This window comes from Cetorhinus maximus, chromosome 4 (assembly GCF_964194155.1).
Source record: "Cetorhinus maximus chromosome 4, sCetMax3.hap1.1, whole genome shotgun sequence".
Taxonomy (NCBI): domain Eukaryota; kingdom Metazoa; phylum Chordata; class Chondrichthyes; order Lamniformes; family Cetorhinidae; genus Cetorhinus; species Cetorhinus maximus.
The window spans coordinates 30949384-30967233 of NC_135882.1; the positions used below are offsets into that span (position 1 = coordinate 30949384).

Genomic DNA, 17850 nt, shown 5'->3' on the forward strand with positions numbered 1-17850 from the left:
GTATTCTGGGGAAATGCACATCTTTTGAAAACATTCCAGTGCACATTTCTGCCTGTTCCAACACCAAGATACAGCAGAGTCTACAGATCGGGACTGAGGCAAGAAACAGACAGCAATAACTCCAAGGCAGCAAAAAGAAAATGGTCAGCCCATTATCAACACTGAGAGTCAATCCTGTTGACAAGCATCCAATCTGTAACACAGTTCCTGGTACTAAACAAACCGTGATTTATTCAGGGTGATAATGCCCACAGGAACATTTTAGTCAGTGTGTGTGACCTTTTGCACAATATTTGGGGAAGATACAATGTGAGGTGGAGGGAATGAAGCAGACTCACTGCCCTGGAACAACACTGCAGGAAGAAGCCATCACTTATTCACTCATTTCTATCAAAATAAATTTGGATAATCCAGCAAATCAACTCTCAGCCATGAGCATGATGAATGGCAGAGCAGGCTCGAAGGGCCGAATGGCCTACTTCTGCTTCTATTTTCTATGTCTATGTTTTCTATGAATCAAATAAGATCAATAAAACCACACAAAGATCTTTTGTTACAGAATTTAAACTCAATTCAAACTAAACATCTTTAAATTGAGTAGGCTGCAAGTATTTATACTATGCAATTATATTTTTGTAACACTAAATACTTAGTTTACTGATCTTTGCAAAATGCTTAGCAGTTAAATGATGGCAAAATTAGGGCAAAACTAAATTAGAACTGAACATTTTGCAAAGTATAATTTTCCATATTCCTGATGCTCAATTGGGAGATTTGATGATGACACACCATTGAACATGGTCCAATAAAGACAGGGTTCCTTGATTTCAGAACTTTTTGTAAGGGTTCAATTCAAGATGGTCCATTTGATCTAGAACAATGATACACTCCTCCCACTGCAGCTGCTTCCTGGTTAAAAAAATGCTTTGTTGTAACTCACAGCCATAAGCACTGAGCTAGGCATCAGCCTTAAGTCCTGGTCTGTAGTTTGAATGCTCAATTTCCTGACCAAGAGTCAAGGATGGTACTCACTGAGCCAAGTTCTGGTTTAAGGAATTTGGCAAAAATGAACAGATCTGTTCTATGCAAATAGCCTGAGCCATCACTTCATTCGCATTTTCACATTTTTGTGATTCTCAAAATCTAAGATTCAAGTTTTGATATTAGTAGTTAAAACTCTTAATTCAGGTCTTCTTCACTAGTTTAATGGAAATTAGTTCAAGTAAAAAATGCAGAGGAATTTGGATTGAATTCAAGTGTTTGCCTACCGATAGCACCAATTGAAGTTTTAAGTTCCAGTCTCTCTCAAATTCTTTCTAGTTCTACTATTTGTTCCAGTCTCTTCAAAGATCCAAAGTTTGGTATTTTCAGTTTTGACACACATGCACTAACCTGTCACCTTGACAAACTTGATCGAAATCAGGTGAATTTGAGTTGTTTAGTAATCTGGAGCCAAACCAAATGCTCAGCACGGAGATGTTTATGGTGCCTGTCCTTGATACCATGGATGCTGCTCATGTTTTCACTCCACTCTCATTGTTGTCCCCAGTTGCACTGTACACCTCTGGGATCCTTGGTTAACCCATGCCTTTCCAAATTAAAGTTTATTTTGACCTATAATGGTTTCCAACAACTTCCCCATCTCTAATGTTAGGCTGTCTGGCCTGTAATTGCCCGGTTTAATTATCTCCCGTTTTTAAATAGTGGTAGGACATTAGCAATGCTCCAGCCCTCCAAATTCATCTGCACTCAATAAGGATTGAAAGCTTGTGACCAATCCCTCTGTTATTTCTACCTTTGCTTTTTTCAGCAACTTAGGATGCTTTCCATTTGGGCCACGTGACTTACCAACTGTCAATAGTGATAACCTTTTTTAGTATGTCTTCTTTATCTATTACTATCCTGTATATACAAGCCCCACTCTCTTTTAGTCTAACATTTACGTCATCCATTTTTTTGTGAAGAACAAGCAAAACACTCATTTCATACTTTAACTGTGTCATTTGCATCGACATTAACAGGTCCAAATATTTCCCCAGTTAAGTGCATACACTTTATATGTTTATAGCATGTTTTAAGGTTCAATTTAGCTTTGTTTGCTAATTTTTTTTATAACCTCTATTTGTCCACAGTATTAACCTTTCAATTCTCGCCTGTACTTTCCACAATCTTTCAGGTTAACAACTGAACCTTGTTCCTGACATTTATCGTAAGCCTCCTTTTTCATTTTATTTTTATCCATTATTTCTTTTGTCACCCAGGACACATTAACTTTGGATGCCCTAACTTTCCCCTTCAAAGGAATGTGCCTAGTTTGCATCTGAATGATCTATAGAAGATAGTAGGAAGTAAGTAATGATTAAAACAAGCTGGAGATGAGTAAAGTTAAATATTAATAAATGGCTCCAAACTAGTTTATGAATCAACCATTCAGGCAGGCCAGTGCATTTTATGTCATCAAACTTATGCTTCATTGGAACAGAAGTGTCAACATAACAGTGGTACTGTTATAATAATCCTGATCAATTCAGTGTGGAATTATAGTATAATGTTTTAACAGCAAGGACAACACGGAATGCTTTTTTATTTGGCTTTTATCTTCTTAACTTGCCCAATTGTCTTGTCGGTTTTCAGAATAATGCACCATAGGGCGAAAAAGTGAGGCAGCTTTGTTTAATTAAAAGTATATCTATTTTCTGTTTAATTTTCTGTGAACCAACACAAGTAGCTCTCAATTCACTTTATCTAACTTAAAATAATTTGCAAGAACAATTGTTTTGCATGATGTAACAGGATAACAGATAATTTACAAATGCAAAATACTGTAGATGCTGGAAATCTAAACTGAAAACAAAAAAATGTTTGAAATACTCAGGAAGTCTGGCAGTGTCTGTGGAGAGAGGAACCAAGTTAACATTTAGGTTGATGACCTTTTGTCAGATGATTTAAGTGTTTTATACTTAGAAAGAGGGATGGCATGACCTTTACCTAACTGATCAGAAGATGAAGTGCTGTTTCTCCAGCTTGCGTTGGGCTTCACTGGAACACTGCAGAAGGCCGAGGACAGAATTGCGAGCATGAAAGCAAGATGGTGAATTGAAACAGCAGGCAACAGAAAGGCTGGAGTCGTGCTTGCAGACTGATTGAAGGCGCTCCTCAAAGCGGTCACCCAGTCTGCGCTTAGTCTCCCTAATGTACAGGAGACCACATTGTGAGCAGCGAATTCAGTAAATTAATTGAACCTGGAAGGAGCGTTTGGGGACTTGGGTGAGGGGGGAGGTAAACGGGCAGGTGTTGCACCTCCTGCAATTGTATGGGAAAGTGCTGTGGAAAGGGGATGAGATGCTGGGGGTGATAGAGGAGTGGACCAGGGTGTCATGGAAGGATCAGTCCCTTTGGGATATTGACAGGGGAGGTGAGGGAAAGATGTGTTTGGTGTTGGCATCAGGCTGAAGTTGTCGGAAATGGCAGAGGATGATCCTTTGAACACAGAGGCTGGTGGGTGGAAAGTGAGGACAAGGGGAACCCTATCATGGTTCTGGGAGGCAAGTAGTGAAGGCAGAAGTGTGGGAAATGGGTCAGACACAGTTGAGGGCCTTGTCAACTATATTTTGGAGGGAGATATTTGGCTGAGGAAAAAGGAAGACATTTCAGAAGCGCCATTGTGGAAGGTAACATCATCAGAACAGATGCGATGGAGGCAGAGAAACTGGGAGAATGGAATGGCATCCTTACAGGAAGCAGGGTGTGAGTAGATGTAGTCGAGGTAGATTTGGGAGTTGGGCTTGTAATGAATAGTAGGGCAGTCTATCATCAGAAATGGAGAGAGGGAAGTCAAAGAAAGGGAGAGAAGTGTCAGAGATGGACACGATGAAGGTGAGGGAGGGGTGGAAATTGGAAGCAAATTGATTAATTTTTCCAGTTCTGGACGAGAACAGGAAGTGACACCGATATAGTCATCGATATACTGGAAAAGAGTTGTGGGAGGAGGCCTGAGTAGGAATGGAACAAAAATGTTCCACGCACCCCACAAAAAGACAGGCATAACTAGAGCCCATGCAGCCACCCATAGCCACAACTTTTATTTGGAGGGAGTAAGACAAGTTAAAGGAGAAATTGTCCAATGAGAAAACAAGTTCAGCAGCCAGGCAGAGGAGAGTGGTGGTGGATGGGGATTGTTTGGGCCTCCACTCAAGGAAGAAGCGGAGAGCTCTCAGACCATCCTGGTGGGGGATGGAGGTGTAGAGGGATTGGACATCCATAGTGGAGAGCAGGTGGTTAGGGCCAGGAAACTGGAAATTGTTGAGATGTTATAAGGTATCAGAGAAATCATGAATATAGGTGGAAAGAGACTGGAAGAGGGGAGAGAAAATAGGGTCAAGATAGGAAGAAGTGAGTTCAGTGGGGCAAGAACAGGCTGACATGATGGGTCTCCTAGGACAGTCCTGTTTGTTGTTTTCTGGGAAGGAGGTGGAAGTGGGCTATGTGGGGATGAGGGACTATGATGTTGGAGGCTGTGGAAGGAAGGTCTCCAGAGGAGATGAGGTCAGTGACAGTCCTGGAAACAATGGCTTGTTCTGTGGTGGGGTCATCGTTCAAGGGGAGGTAGCAAGAAGTGTCTGAGAGTTGATCTCAGCCTTTGCAAAGTAGAGGTCGGTACACCAGATAACACCAGCACCACTCTTGTCAGCAGGTTTGATAACAAAGTCAGGGTTGGACCTGAGAAAACTGAGTGCAGCAAGTTCAGAGGGAGACAGAGTGAGTGAGGGGAGCAGAGAAATTGAGATGGCCGATGTCACACCAACCGTTATCGATGAAAAGATCAAGAGCAGGTAAGAGGCCAGAGGGAGGGGCCCATGTAGAGGGAGGGGCCCACATAGAGGAAAGGGCCCATGTAGACGGAGGGGCCCACATAGAGGGAAAGCACTGGAGGCAGGTGAAAGGGTCCATTGAGCGGGGGGAGGACTCTTGACCAAAGAAGTGAGCACAGAGATGAAGGTGACGGAAGAAGAGTTCAACATCGTGTGAGCCCGAAATTCATTGAGGTGAGGGTGTAAGGGGATAAAACTGAGTCCTGGGCACAGATCATTCAGCATCAGAGAGGGGAAGGTCAGAGGGTATAGTGAATACACAACAAGAGCTGGAACTTGAAGGAGGGATGGGGTTAGAGGGACGGGAAGGGGAGAAAGGATCTGGGGGTACCAATTGGTACCAATAAGTTGTTGGAGCTTGCGCCCCTTAACACTTGAAAAGAAGAGAAAATATTTCTTGTTTAGGCATCGAATGAGACGAATAATGAAATGGAACTGGGGACAAGGGTAGCTTTGAAAGAGGGTGAGTCGGTGTTGCTGGAGAGTGAGAGATCATGTGTGTACATATGGCGGCGCACGGCACTGAGTGCGGATCTCAGGGATGTGGCGAAAACAGCAGTCCGAGGAACATTGTATGTCTCGGAAATATCTGTAATCCTGGGTGAATTCGAAACAGGAAAGATGGAACTTCATGAATCTTTAGAACTCTCTGTCCCAGAGAGCTGTGGATGTGCAGTCCTTGAGCATATTCAAGACACAGGTCGATAGTTTTTTGGGTACTAAGGGAATTGAGGGATATGGTGATAATGCAGGAAGGTGGAGTTGGGGTAGAAGATCAGCCATGGGACAGTTCTAACCAGCCAATATTCATTTCTCAACCAAAGCCATTGAAGAAAGATTCTGTTCATGATCACATTGTTGTTTGTGGGAGCTTGCTATCCATAATTGGATGTTTTGCTTCCCAAATTACAACAGCGACTACATTTCAAAAGTTTTTCATTGGCTGTAAAGTGCATTGGGAACTCCTGAGGGTTTGAATGGCACTGTATGAATGAAAGAAGAATTTTGAGGTTGTGGGTTCCGGTTTGTGGGGCGCTGGCATCAATGTTGGGGAAGGTACCATTGGGATGGTCTACACCCGAACCGTGCGAGGACCAGTGTTTGCGCTGCAAATCATGAGGTAGAGTCAAAGCTGGAGAGCAAAATAGTAATATGGGAATGAGGATCAGAGAATGGCAGGAAGGGAAAGAGAGAAAAAAACCCAAGTATGCACCAACGGTCAAGAATAAATGTTACAAAGATAACAAAAAGGCAAAACTAAAGGCTCTGTATCTGAATGCACGTAACATTGGGCAGAATCTTTGGGTCAGCGTGTGGGGGCGGGGCCTGCTTGCCAACACGTAAGATAACGTACAGTGTCGTCTGGCGTGCGTCCCGAAGTCACCACGCATCATTCAGATATTCAGTTTGGTGGGCGCACACCAGGGTCGGCTGCATGCCCGCCGAACTGTCAAAGGCCTATTAAGCCCATTTAAATATCAGTTAAAATACTTAACTGGGCTGCCCGTCCAACCTTAAGGTGGAATGAGGGTTTTTAAAGTTTAATAAAATTTTCCAATAAAATTTATTGACATGCCCCAGCTCATGTGACACTGTCACATAAGGGGACATGATTTAACATTTTTTTTCAGTCTTTATTAAAATTTTTAAAGATCAAATTAATCTCCCTGAGGCAGCTCTTTGCCTCAGGGGGATTTCTGCGCTCTTTCGCATGCATGCGCGAAAAAGTGCAGGCCCTGACTCAGCCTACTCACCCCTCCCCCACACACCCCCCCACCCCACACAGAGAGCGCACAGTGCTTCTGGGTGCACGTCACGCTGGGTGGGCCTTAATTGGCCCGCCCACATAAAATGGCGGCGCGTAGCCGATTGCGGGCGGCGATCAGCTGCGCGCCCTCCCACACTGGTTCCAATCCAACTCCCCCAATGGGGAGAAAACTCCCCCCATTCATAACAAAGTAAATGAATTGATAGCACACATTGAAGTAAATAAATATGATCTGATAGCCATTATGCAGATGTGGCTGCAGGATGAGAAGGATTGGGTCCTGAATATTGAAGGGTATATGACATTCAAAAAGAATAGGAAGCTAGATAATGGTGGAGGGGTAGCACTGTTAATCAAAGATGGCATTTGTGCAATAGTTAGAGATGACCTTGGTTCAGGAAATCAGGATGTAGAATCGGTTTGGGTGAAGATGAGGAATAATAGGGGAAAGAAGTCAATAAGTGGGAGTGGTCCAAAGCCCCCCTAACCACAATTAGGTTAAGAAATATTAAGTGCTTGTGATAAAGGGATGGCAATAATCATGGGTGATTCTAATCTGCATATAAACTGGAAAAATCAGATTGGTAGCTGTAACCTGGATGAGGAGTTCATAGAATGTTTTCGAGACAGTTTCTTAGAGCAGCACATTCTGGAACCAACCAAAGAGCAGGTTATATTAGACTTGGTGTTGTGTAATGTGACAGGAATAATTAATGACCTCAGAGTAAAGGCACCCCTAGGTAGCAGCGACCACAATATGATTGAATTTTGCACCCAATTTGAAAGGGAGAAGGTCTAAGACTAGTATTTTAAACTTAAATAAGGGCAACTATGTGGGCATAAAACCTAAGCCAGCTGAAGTGAACTGGGATACTGGGCTAGGGGATAGATCAATAGAGGAGCAGTGGGAGACATTTCAAGGGCTATTTCAGAATATTCATAAGGGGAGGTGCCACAATCCTTGGTTGACTGAAGAAGTTAGGGAAAGCATCAAAGTTAAAGAAAAAGCATATAACTGCGCAAGGATGAGTGGCAGATCAGACGATTGGTCAGAATATAAAGAACTGCAGAGAATGATTAAAAGGTTAATCAAGAGAAATAAATTAGGAGTATGAGCGGAAGCTAGCTAGAAACGTGAAAACAGGTAGCAAGAGTTTCTATAGGTATTTAATCAGGAAAAGAGTAGGTAAAGTGAGTGTTGGTCCTCTAGAGAGATTGTCAATGGGGAGTTAATGGTAGATAATAAGGAAATGGCGGATGATGTGAACAACTATTTTGCTTCTGTCTTCACGACAGAAGATACCAAATATATTCCTTTAATAGCCGCAAATCAAGAGATGGAAGGGAGAGGTGAACTTGGTGAACTTACAATCACTAGGGAAGCCTTACTGAGCAAACTGTTGGAGCTGCAGGCTGACAAGTCTCCAGGTCCTGATGGACTTCATCCCTGGGTCTTAGAAGAGGTAGTTAATGTGGTTGTAGACGCGGTGATGTTAATTTTCCAAAAATCGTTAGATTCTGGAAAGGTTCTATCAGACTGGAAAGTAGCAAATATCACCCCTTTATTCAAGGAGAGAGGGGGGGCAGAAAATAGGAAACTATAGGCCAGTTAGCGTGATATCTGTCATGCGGAAGGTGCTAGAATCAATCATGAAGGAGGTTATAGTTAGGCACTTAGAGAAACTCAAGGTAATTGGGAAGAGTCAGCAAGGTTTTGTGAAAGGGAAATTATGTTTAACCAATTTATTGGAGTTCTTTGAAGGAGTAACTTGTGCCATGGATAAAGGGGAGCCTGTAGATGTACTGTACATGGATTTCCAGAGGCATTCGATAAGTTGCCACGTCAAAAGTTATTGTGGAAAATAAAAGTTCATGGTGTAGGGCATAACGTATTAGCATGGGAAGAAGATTGGCTGGCTGGCAGAAAAGAGAGAGTATGCATAAATGGGTCATTTTCTGATTGGCAGGATGTAACGAGCAGAGTCCCACAGGGGTCTGTGTTGGGGCCTCAATTTTTTACAATTTGTATGACTTAGATGAGGGCAGCAAATGCATGGTGGCTACATTTGCAGATGACACAAAGATAGGTAGGAAAATACATTATGAAGAGGACATAAGGAGGTTGCAGACAGGTATAGATAGGTTGAGTGAGTGGGCAAAAAACCTGGCAGATGGAGTACAATGTGACAAAATGTGAAGTTGTTCACTTTGGCAGGAAGAATAAAAAAGCAGAGTATTACTCAAATGGAAAACAACCGTTGAATTCTGAGGTGCAGAGGGACCTAGGTGTTCTCGTGCGTGAGTCACAAAATGTTAATCTACAGGTATAACAAGTAATTAAGAAGGCCAATGGAATGCTATCCTTCATTACAAGAGGAATTGAACATAAAAGTAAGGATGTTATGCTTCAGTTATACAGGGCATTGGTGAGATCACATCTTGAATACTATGTGCAGTTTTGGTCTCCTTATTTAACAAAGAATGTTAATGCTTTAGAGGTGGTTCAAAGAAGGTTTACTAGATGATACGTGGAAGGAGTGGGTTGTCTTATGAGGAAAGTTTAGACAAACTGGGTTTGTTTCCACTGGAGTTTAGAAGAGTGAGGGGTGACTTGACTTAAGTATAAAAGATCCTGAACAGTCATGACAGGTGGATGCAGAAATGATGTTTCCTCTTGTGGGTGAGTCCAGAACTATGGAGCACTGATTTAAAACTAGGGGGTGCCCTTTTAGGAGAGAGATGAGAATAATTTTTTTCTCTCAGAGGGTTGTGCAACTTTGGAAATCTGTCCCTCAGAAGGCGGTGGAGGCGGGGTCATTGAATATCTTTAAGACGGTGGTACATAGATTCTTGTTAGGCAATGGAATCAAAGGTTATCGGGGTAAATAGGAGTGTGGAATTGGTAATACAAACAGATCAGCCATGACCTTATTGAATGGCGGAGTAGGCTTGACGGGCTGAATGGTCTACTTCTGCTCCTATTTTGTATCTTTGTATGCTCATATGTTTGTATCCCAAATATAATGCAGGCAGATGCAGTGCCCTATCATAAATATTCTAAAATACTGTATGTACTGTGAAATGAAAACAAATGTTTGACGTGAAAAAGAGGGATAGGCAATGTTTCAGCTGCTGATCATTTTACATTTCCAGCACATTCTTATTTCAGACCTTCAGCACTTCTGTGTGTGTGTGTGTGTGTGTGTGTGTGTGTTTGTGTGCATTTTTAAATGTCTATTTATTGCTTGTATATGTCTTCAAATTAGTTAAAGGCTAATTCCCATGAATATTGTGTGTACAAGACTCAACTGTTTTGCAGTGATGCAGTTTATAACTCTTTTGAGTCAACCAATTAAACTAAATCAACAAAATAAGGGATAAAGCAAACACAGCCCCTAAGTCAGGTCAGCTGCAAAACCAAGGACAAAGTTTAAAGGAAACTTACAAACATTAAACCAAAATGTGGTTAAAAAAACACTGCGTTCATGAAGAACCAGTTAATAAAGTGACGACAAAGGTGGGACATGAACCCACGCATGCAAAGCATAATGGATTAGCAGTCCATCGCCTTAACCTCTCGGCCACCTCTTCACAAGCGCGTGATGCAGTTTATAGTGGAACCGGTCCAATAAAGCTGACAATTGAGTAAATTAGATGAACAGATGTCAAGTTGCTTATAATTAAATTGCTGGATGATTTACATCGTAAAGTGTATCTTTCAGCTGACCTTGTGAATGCTTAATACTGCAATCGAGAAAAAAGGGCATAAAATATTCCTTTCTCCAGCTCCAGAAACCTCATTTATACAGTATATAAGCAACTGAGTAAAATACTATGCTCAGCATGAAGCAATATAAAATAATATATGCTTGTTACAATTTTCAAAAGTGTTACAATATTTATATTTGGGATTTGTTCACCTCTTGTAATCTGCATTTGTATTTCCAGACTGATCTGTGTAATTTATGCAATGATAATGCCATTCTTTAGAAATGCTTACCCAATAACGCCAGAAATGAAGAGGATAATATGTGTGAGAGGGTAATAACTGTTAATGTTTCACTGCTGTACTTCATCTCATAAATTGCAAGTCTCATTAATCTTCATAGGTGATATAATGCCGTGAAATCTGAATTGGTCTTACACCCTATGCCACAGTCATTTTACATTACACAGTTTGTTTTCTATGTTCTTATAGTTTAGGCTCACAGTTTATTTGAAACATTTTCAAGAGTTAATTTAGAACACTTATTTCGTCAGTCTGGCTGCTGCTACAAGTTCTATTGGTATGTGTTAGAAGACAAAACTTAAATGTTAAAAATCATTATTTGAAAATAATACTGATAAGAATACTGAAAATATCAGTTTTTATTTTGCTAACATATTGTTATCATAAGCTGTTGTTATACCTGTACTAAAAGAACATTTTCAACCCACATTGTTGTTTCGTTGTTTTATTTCCAGGAGTCACATATATTATGCTGTCATCTGAAGTTCTGTAGTGTAACAGGGCCACATGATAATGGGATAACAAGATAACAGGCTGCAACATAACTATTGAAACTGGTCAAATGATACTAAAAAATTCTGAAGTTTTACAGTAAGTCGTGTTACTAACATAAGAATAGGAAATATTATCAAAAATGAAAAGATTGCAGATGCTGGAAATCTGATAAAAGAAACAAAAACACTGGAAACACTCAGTAGGTCATGCAGTATTGGTGGAGAGAATAGAGCAGTTAGCATTTCAGCTTTCAGCTTTGGTTAGTACGAAATAAATGTTGTGTCCTGCAGTATGCAGTTGTGTGTGTGGATTAATGGGAAATATGTCACTTACCCGATAATTTATCAAAGTATGCCTTTGTTGTCAGTAAATAATAATGTCAAATGTTTGAGATATCCTTTTCCCATATCCTTTATGATTGCTTCTGACTGATGCTTTTATGCCAGTCAGCATATAAAAAATATATACCATAGCATGTGTCACATCATTAGAGGGCGCTACAGCACAAGAATTTGAGTTTAGGTTCTGCCTCATTCAAATATACAAAAGTTGGGAATGTCTCAAGAATTTAGTACTCAATTTTCCAATCCTTAGTATTTGCACTATATAAAACATTAAAAGTTAGAGAAGCAATTTCAATAAATCTGTGGCATCATTTCTCATATTAAATAATCTTCATTAGGGACAATACTTCCTCTAAATTAAAGATTTGGATTATTCAACTATTGTACCAAAATACAACAGAGAATTTTTCACACTTAAGTAAAATATTGTACCATATTACTTAGTAATATCTATAATCTTTTGATTGGTCTTTTCTCTGTGTTACTCTCACTGTCAGATAAATCAGAGAGGGATCATGTGTGTTGGAGAAAGCATAGACCCAATGGAAGCTGTTGAGGCACACTGTTTAAGTTATGTTATTCATTTCTCTCTATAAGCATAGAAATTTCTGTTATCATTATTAATAGACATTCAATTGACAATCCTATGTCCAATATATTAACTTTTATTTTAAACGTGTAACATCACCCCACCCCTCCCAAAAAAACAGAGCATTACACGTATCTCTAGGGTGTATTATCTTACATAGTCATGAATAAAGTAATCTAACTGGCTGACTGCATCCTTCCCAATTTATAGGAGATGCTGATACAATCAAATTATTTCACTAATTCAAGGTAAAGAAATAGTTTTCAGAAAGATTTGGACTTTTTAAGCTGGAGGACGGGGCATTTGCCAGATATATCTTAATATAGATAAAGGAATGATAAAAGCACTTACAAAAAGATAAAGATGACAAATGGCCATGAGCATTTGAGAAGGATGAGCTTTGATAGTTCGAATTCTCCCATTATAACATCCCATCACAGTTTGAACATCTCTAACAATTTATCTGCACTATTCTCCCAAATTATTTGCCTTTCTTCCTTACTTCTTGCATTCTTGCATCTGCTTCAATCTAAACCCTCTGGTCCTGCTTCATGACTTAATATTCTCGGTTTGCTCCATACCAATTAATATTTTGTACACTCAGTGAAGTTCCCCTTTAATTCCCTTTTTTCAAAATTAAACAACTTTCCAAACTTTCCTTATAGCTCAACCCCTTCACACTAGATGATACTTGTGGAGGAAAGTTCTGATGGGTAGATTTCTTTTGGACAGACTTGCTGTGTTGCTAAGTGATACATTAACTTCATTTTCTACATGGCAGATAAAGCCAGGGAATGCAATCAGTGCAGATAATACAACAGTTTGGATGGCTAATCAAACCCAGTGATGCAATCAGCTCAAATGATGCAATCAGTTCCGATGGCACTATGAAACGAGGCATCTGCCACTGAAAGGAGGCAGGACATAATTAATTGAGTTTCGCACAACGTGTGTTGTGACTGAGTAACTCACCTAATGCGTGTGTTTGAAACCTTGACAGCTGAAACAATTCAAGCCAAACCTTGGGGGAACGCTCCTCACAGTCTGTACATGATGGGAATTTACTGAGCAGAACAAAAACTGCATAAAAGATACAGTTGTGATGAAAAGATACCAGCGCTGCAGATGAAAGAGGTGCCTTGACCATACATCTGCCACCCACTGATCATCTAAGGCGTGGTTGTATGTATAAATCTCTTGTAACATTATTGGTGTGCAGCTTGAATTCATAGAAATAGAGATTGGGATTTTGAATCTGTCTTAAGGATAATAAAATCTTTAAGAAAGAACTTGGATGTCCTGTGTAATTTCTCGCAAATCACAAGCTCGAATCGTAATCTGTAAGTCTCAGGACTGACTTCTTATACCAAAGTGCTGTTAGGAATGGAGTTCCAAGATTTTAACCCAACGACAGTGAAGGAATGGTGATATGGTTCCAAGTCAGGGTGGTGTGTAGCTTGGAGGGACCTTGCAGATGGTAGTGTTCCCATGTATCTGCTGCCCATGTCCATCTAGGTGATGGAAGGTACTGTTGAAGGAGCTTTGGTGAGTTGCTGCAGTGCATCTTGTATAGCACACACTGTTGCCACAGTGTATTGAATAATAGATTCTGGCATCTTGCCACTACTGATGTTAGCCTAAGATGCCTATAATTCCGCATTTTCTCTCTTCCTCCTTTCTTAAATAATGGGGCTACCTTCTCATCCTTGAGCAAAAACAGAAAATACTGGAAAAACTCAGCAGGTCTAACAGCATTTGTAGAGAGAAAGACAGAGTTAACGTTTTGAGTCTGTATGACTCTTGTTCAGAGAAAAATCATATGGACTCGAAACGTTAACTCTGTCTTTCTCTCTACAGATGCTGTTAGACCTGCTGAGTTTTTCCAGTGTTTTCTGTTTTTGTTTCAGATTCCCAGCATCTGCAGTATTTTGCTTTTTCCCATTCTTAAGAACTAGAATTTAAGGAATTCTGGAAGGTCAATATCAATGCACCCACTGCCACTCTTTTAAAACCCTAGCTTGAAGATCATGAGATTCTAGGGATCTGTTGCCACATAGTCCCAATAATTTCTTCAGTATTATGTCTATACTTATGATGACTCTTAAGGCCCTCATTCTCATTCTCTTGGTTCCTTATTATTTCTAGAATTTTTTTGTGTCTTGAATGAAGGGACCAAGTATATAGTAGCTAAATTTGCTGCTTACACAAAGGTAGGTAGGAAAATAAGTTGTGAGGAGGATACAAAGAGTCTGCAAAGGGGTATAGATAGATTAAGTGAATGGGCAAAAATCTGGCAGATGGAGTATAATGTGGGAAAGTGTTAGCTTGTCCACCTTGGCAGGAAGAATACACAAGCAGAATAATATTAAAATGGAGAGAGATGGTTCAAAACACCTCATGGATGCCCAGTCTTGAGTTTCTAGATCTGTTCTAAATCTATTCCATTCCGCACGGTGGTAGAGCCACACAACACAATGCAGGGTAGCCTCAGTGTGAAGATGGGACTTCATCTCCACAAGGACTGTGCAGTGGTCACTCCTACCAATACTATCACGGACAGATGCATCTGCGGCAGGCAGGTTGGTGAAGATAAGGTCAAGTATGTTTTTCCCCCTTGTTAGTTCCCTGGCGACCTGCCGCAGACCCAGTCTAGCAGCTATGTCCTTTACGACTCAGCCACCTCGGTCAGTAGTGGTGGTTCTGAGCCACTCTTGGTGATGGACATAGAAGTCCCCCACCCAGAGTTCATTCTGCACCCTTGCCACCCTCAGTGCTTCCTCCAAGTAGTGTTCAGCATGTAGGAGTACTGATTTATCAGCTGAGGATGGGGTAGGCGGGTGGTGAATGGTATGTGGTAACCAGCAGGAGGTTTCCTTGCCCATGTTTGACCTGATGCCATGAGACTTCATGGGGTCCAGAGTTAATGTTGAGGACTGCCAGTGCAACTCCCTCCCGACTATATACCACTGTGCCGCCACCTCTGCTGGGTCTGTCCTGACAGTGGGGCAGGACATACCCAGGGATGGTGATAGTGGTGTCTGGGACATTGTTTGTAAGGTACGATTCCATGAGTGTGACTATGTCAGGCTGTTGCTCAACTACTCTGTGAGACAGTTCTTCTAATTTTTGCACAAGCCCCTGGATTTTAGTAAGGAGGACTATGCAGCTTCAACAGGCCTGAGTGTGCTATTGTTTCCAGTGCCTAGGTCGATTCTGGGTGGTCTGTATTGTTTCATTCCATATAGACTTTTTAGCCGTTTGATACAGCCGGTTGATACAATGGTTGAGCAGGTTAGGCCTATATTCATTGATGTTTAGAAGAATGAGAGGTAATCTTATTGAAATGTATAAGGTTCTGAGGGGACTTAGCAGGGTGGATGCTGGGAGGATGTTTCCCCTTGTGGTAGAAGTAAGGGGTACAGTTTAAAAATAAGATGTTCCTAATTTAGACGGAGATGAGGAAATTTTTTCTCTCAGAAAGTCGTTAGACTTTGGAATTCTCTTCCACAGAGAGCGATGGAGGCTGGATCATGGAATATCATCAAGGCTGAGTTAGACAGGTTTTGATTGTCAAGGGAGTTAAGGGTGATGGGGGCAGGCAGGGAAGTGAAGTTAAGGCCATAAATATATCAGTCATAATTTTATTGAATGGCAGAAGAGGCTTGAGGAGCTGAATGGCCTCATCCTGCCCCTTTTCTTATGATCTTGTGATCTTACTTAAGACGGATACAAAGTATTTGTTTAATGTCCCTGCCTTTCCTTATTCCCCATTATTATTTCACCCGCCTCTTCCTCTGATGGCCCACATTTACTTATTTTTCCCTACTTACATACCTATAGAAATATTTACAATTTATTTTATGTCCCTTGCTCGTCTACTGAAAATTCTCTTTTCTCTTACCGTATCAATTTCTTGGCTCTCCTTTGCTAAATTCTAAAATCTTTCCAATCCTCAGGGGGACTACCTTGTTAGCCACGGTTAAATCACTTTCTCTGTGGGGTTTTTTGCCTTAAAGCAATGTATATTTGTTTCCATTAATAAATTAACTCTTTAGATGCTAGCCATTGCTCATCTACCATCAAATCTTTTAACGTAGTTTCTCAATCTACCTTAGCCACCGCATTTCAACATCGCTTGCTTTGTTTAGATTGAAGTGCCTGGTTTTGCATTTAACTAAAACACTTTCAAACACTTTCAGAACGCTTTCAAACTCAATATAAAATTCTATCATGTAGAGGCTCTTTTACCCCAAGATTACTTAACCCTTTCTCTACTGGATTCAAAATAACCTAGTTGGTTCTTTGACATACTGATGTAGAATACTATCTTGTACACGTTCCATGAACTTGTCCTCCGCATTATTGCAGCAAACTTGGTTTGTCCAGTCTATATGAAGATTAAAGCCCCTCCATGATTATTGCATTACCCTTGTTACATGCACCCCTAGGTATATATTGAGATGATTAAATGTTTCATCTAACATTATGGCACCTGTGTTGCTGGTTTGGGAGTATCATCTATGGACTGCTGTAAATAGAGATTTGGGCTGGATAAATATTCTGGCATTTCAGTTGATAACCTTCGGAGATGAAATGGCATTTGTACGAACTGTGTGACAGAGAGCCCATGATTGGTTACACTGAATATATTCTATGGAAGGGAGAAGTTTGAATGGGTTTTTCTTGCTTCATATTGTTAACTGGCAAACACATTCTGATTTTAGTTCAGTAACTTATTTACTTTCACAATAGCAAGTTCAAATGATTAAGTAGCAACAATAAAACTCATTTTATTGCTTCTTCCATAACAAGTGAAGGTCATTATTAGAGCAATTATATAACGATGTTAAGTTCATTTGGAATTCACTATCTGAAAGACGCCAATATCCTGAGATCCTTTCTCAGCTTATGTTTAGAATGCAGCACACTATGTGATTCTGCACCACTTTGAGTCAAAACGAGGGTGGTGGAGACAAAGCAGCAGTGAAAAATCATTGAGAGCAGCAGTGGTTAAATAAGATAAGAAAGGCAGATAGCATTAACAGATGATGACACAGATGTTTGAGTCCCGGAGTAAAGATGATTGATACATGGCTGCTCTTTGCTTTTGTAGTTTATGATGCCAACTGAGCCCGCAGTTTGATTACTACCCTATCAACCACTCTACCAATCCTGGATCTTCAGTGTACATACATCACAAACACAAAGGTTTCAAGAGAAATTCTTGCTTAATATTCCTTCCACCATTTTAAACCACTTGGAACATTGTACTATGTTGAAGGAGCTATATAAATATATATTGTTGTTGCTGCTAATACATTGTAAATGATATTACAATTATAAACACATTGCATGCTTCCTACACTAGTCATATCAGGATTGCCCTGCTAAGGGGTTCTCTAATATTTTATTGTTTCATTGGAAAACAATCTCTAATTTAGAAACAATTTGGTTGATAACAGTAATGGGAAAGGGATAATAATATACTTACTATTTTGTGGGAAGGCAAACCAATTAATAGTCATTTGAATGTAATATATAAAAAATCTAAACAAATTTAAATAATTTTATTATCCAGTTGAATATGAAGTGATCATAAGATAGTGCATCAAAAGCAAAGTTTAATAACTTTTTGATTAGTAATTTTTAAAAGTTAAGCTGCCAAGATATATGTTTTCTAATCATAATGCTTGTCAAACGATCCCAAGTATTTTTGAATGATAAATACGAGAATGTTAGGGCATTGACACCAAGTTTTCTTGATTTCTGTCCCT

General features: G+C 40.2%; 1 non-coding gene across 1 annotated transcript; it reads right to left on the reverse strand.

The window, feature by feature from the left end:
- Nucleotides 1-10148: 10148 nt before the first annotated feature.
- Nucleotides 10149-10230, reverse strand: trnas-gcu (transfer RNA serine (anticodon GCU)). The gene has a single exon. It is a non-coding gene; the product is annotated as a tRNA-Ser (tRNA).
- Nucleotides 10231-17850: the final 7620 nt, after the last annotated feature.